General features: G+C 48.1%; 1 pseudogene; it reads left to right on the plus strand.

Annotated features, from left to right (window-relative positions):
• Positions 1-772: 772 nt before the first annotated feature.
• Positions 773-3,568, plus strand: LOC110557169 (thyroid hormone receptor-associated protein 3-like; annotated as a pseudogene).
• Positions 3,569-3,936: the final 368 nt, after the last annotated feature.

The following is a 3,936-nucleotide window of genomic DNA, read 5'->3' on the forward strand; positions in this document are numbered from 1 at the left end:
AAAAAAAAAGAAGCTATTTTCAATTTTAAAAGACAAAAGAAATATTTTACTTTCAAATTTCACTACAGAAGACAATATCTTCTTTACTCAACATACTCCAATGTATTTTTTTGAGAACAGTTTTCTTTAGACTGCACAACAAATTTAAATACTCTTCTGTCTTCCAGTATGTTTACATCGTTGTTTTTTAAAATTTATTTTTATTAATTACAGTTTATTCACTTTGTATTCCCCCATAAGGTCCTCCCTCCTCCCTCCCGGTCCCATCCTCCCTCCCCCTTCTTCACGCATGCCCTTCCCCAAGTCCACTGATGGGGAGGTCCTCCTCTCCTTCCTTCTGACTTATGGCCAACTGTTAGGCAACGTGCATGGAATCTTATGTAAGAAGTGAGAAATAGTAAGATCTGGAGAGGACAGGAACCCCACGAGGAGAGCAACACAACCAGAAATTTTGAACACAGGGATCTTCCCAGAAACTCATACTCCAACCAAGTACCAGGTATGGAGATAACCATTCCTGGTGTGATCCAATGTATTTTTAAATAAATCATTTATCTTATTTCAGTCGGAGAGTGGAGATGAGGGGCGGGCGGGCGGGCGGGGGCAAGATTCGGGCCTGTTGTGCCATTGCCAGACTGCAGCTGTAGTCGGTTCGGCCGGTCTAGAACAATATCCTGACTCTAAACTGGAGAAGCCAGTGGTGCTGGTGTTTTTTGGATATAGTTCAAGTTGACTCATTGATCCTACTAAGGTATAATATCTTTCTTCCAGGATGTCAAAAACAAACAAATCCAAGTCTGGGTCTCGTTCTTCTCGCTCAAGATCTGCATCCAGATCTCAGTCTCCTTCATTTTCTAAGTCTCAATCCCACAGCCGATCTGTCTCTCGTTCAAGAAAGCGCAGGCTGAGTTCTAGGTCTCGTTCAAGATCGTATTCTCCAGCTCGTAACAGAGAAAGAAATCACCCCAGAGTATATCAGAATCGAGATTTCCAAGGTCACAACAGAGGCTACCGAGACCCTTTTATTTCCGTGGGCGAAACGGAGGCTTTTATCCATGGGGCCAGTATAACCGATGTGATTATGGAAACTACCATTCAAATTGGAAGAACTACCAGCACGCATATAGCCCTCGTCTAGGCCGTGCTAGATCCCGGTCCCCAAAGAGAAGGTCCCCTTCACCACGGTCCAGGAGCCATTCTAGGAACTCTGATAAGTCATTCTGTGACACAGCAAGACATTCCCCTTCATCCTCCAACCACAACAGAGCTGAGTCATCTAAGCGCAAGTCTACAAAAGAGAAAAAGTCCTCTTCCAAGGACAGCCGACCATCTCAGGCGGCTGGGTGATAACCAGGGAGATGAGGCTAAGGAGCAGACCTTCTCTGGAGGTGCCTCTCAAGATATGAAAGGGTCTGAGAGCTCAAAGCCATGGCCAGGTGCCACCACCTGTGGCACTGGTTCTGCATCGCGAGCCTCAGTTTCTGATCTGAGTCCCCGGGAGAGAAGCCCAGCCCTCAAAAGCCCCCTCCAGTCTGTGGTGGTTAGGCAAAGGTCAGCATGCCCTAGCCATGCTCCAAAACCTAGTTCTCCCGGATGGGCTCATCTGTATCACGTGCTGCTGGATATCAGTCTGGAGCACACCAAAGTCAGCTCGACCATGGCTCTGGGTCTTTGAGTCCATCCAAAAAGAGCCCCGTGGGTAAGAGTCCACCAACTGCTGGCTCTGGGTATGGTTCATCTCAGAAAGAGGAGAGTGTTGCTTCAGGAGGAGCAGCGTACACAAAAAGGTATCTGGAAGAGCAGAAGAATGGAAGATATAAGGAGCAGAAACAAATATCGATAAAGAGAAGTTGGAAGAGAAGTGGGGGGCGGCTTCTCTGATGCTGATGTAAAAATGAAATCTGATCCATTTGCTTCCAAGACATTCACTGAGAAGCCCTTCCGAGGCAGCAAGTCACCCAAAAGGTATAATAATCTTCTCCATGATGACTCTGAGAAAAAGATGGCTGACTTCCACAAGGAGGAGATGAATGAGCAAGATAAGGACAAAAGTAAGGGAAGGAAGGAACCTGAGTTTGATGATGAGCCCAAATTTATGTCTAAAGTCATAGCCGGTACAAACAAAAACCAGGAGGAAGAGAAGTCAGGCAAGTGGGACAGCCTGGTGCATACAGGAAAGGAAAAGCAGAGGAACTGGAGGAGGAAACTTTCACAGAGAGATCCAGAAAGGAGGAACATGGAGGGGCCAAGAGGAGTGAAAGTGGGCTCAGGGGCTTTGTGCCAGAGAAGAATTTCCATGTGACTGCATACAAGGCGGTCCAGGAGAACTGTTCACCACCTCCCCCAAGGAAGACCTCTGAGAGCTGTGACAAACTGGGAAACAAAGGAGACTTTTCCTCAGGGAAGTCTTCCTTCTCCATTACTGGGGAGGCCCAGGTCAATGTCACTATGGACTCCTTCGATGAGGACCTTGCATGACTCAGTGGCTTATTGGCTCAGGAAGGAAAGCTTTGTCGGATCTAGTCCATAGCAACAAAAAGGAGCAGGAATTTCGTTCCGTTTTCCAGCACACGCAGTCAGCTCAGTTTCAGCGCAGCCCCTCAGAACTGTTCGCCCAGCATATAGTTTGTTCACCATGTTAGACAGCATCACTTTGGCTCCTCTGGAGCAACATTGCATGAACGCTTTACTAAATACCTGAAGAGAGGAAACGAACAAGAAGCAGCTAAAAATGAGAAAAGCTCAGAGATACACAGGAGGATAGACATGTCCTCCAGGACATTCGGAAAACGTGGTTTGACTCATGGGGAACTGAAAAGTCCCCGGGAAGCTGGCTTCAAGGCTGAGGGAAAATACAAAGATGATCCTGTTGATCTTTGCCTTGAGAGTGAACGTCGTAAAAAAAACATAAGGAGAGAGATCTTAAGCAAGGTCAATCAAGAGAGTCCGTGGATTCCTGAGACTGTCCACTCAAGAGAAAGATCGGCTGAGAAAACAGAAAACCCACAAAGGATCAAAGAAGCAGAAGAAGCATCACAGAGCAAGAGACCAATCTCGGTCCTCCTCTTCCTCTTCCCAGTCATCTCACTCCTACAGAGCAGAGGAGTACCCCTAGGAAGCAGAGGAACGGGAGGAGAACACCACGGCTTCGACAAATCCAGGGAACCAAAGACTTCGTGGGTCCAAATGAGAGGGGCGACAGAGCTCGGGGAACCTTTCAGTTTCCAGCAAGAGGGAGAGGCTGGGGCAGAGGAAATTATTCCGGTAACAATAACGACAACAGCAACAATGATTTTCAAAAGAGAAACCGAGAAGAGGAGTGGGATCCAGAGTACATACCCCAAAAAAAGTATTACTTGCGTGATGACAGGGAAGGAGGGGGCAGTGACAAGCAGATGAGTCGTGGCCGAGAAGCCTTCCTTGGGGTCGAGGCCGGTTCATGTTCCAGAAATCCAGTACGAGCCCCAAATGGGCCAAGTTCAGTGGGGAGGAAGGAGAGATTGAACATGATAAGAGTGAAACAGAGAACAGAGAAGAGAAGGACAGTTTACAGCCCACGGCTGAGTAGGGGCCATTATTGATGGAGACCTTGCCCCGGGGAAGAAGGCGCTGGGACAGGCTGGTGGAGCTAAAGAAGGAGCCTGGAGAAGACCCTGAAAACCCCGCCCCACAACCCCACCTCACAACCCACCAGCCACACAGAATCCTACAGCAGCAGAGTGTATCCCACTGGACAGAGAACTCTGACCGCAGAACCTAGGGTCAGGCCCATGAACATACTGGGATCCCGCTGTTTCTCATTGTTGGTGTGTGGGGTGGGGGCAGGGTAGGGAGAATGATACTGATGCTTGGATTTTTTGTTCTCTTCTTTGTGTTTGTCCCCCCACCCCCCGGCCCTCCCAATTAGGAACCAAGTTTCCTTCATTTCCTTTCGTT

The sequence above is a fragment of the Meriones unguiculatus genome, chromosome 8 (assembly GCF_030254825.1).
Source record: "Meriones unguiculatus strain TT.TT164.6M chromosome 8, Bangor_MerUng_6.1, whole genome shotgun sequence".
NCBI classification, from domain to species: domain Eukaryota; kingdom Metazoa; phylum Chordata; class Mammalia; order Rodentia; family Muridae; genus Meriones; species Meriones unguiculatus.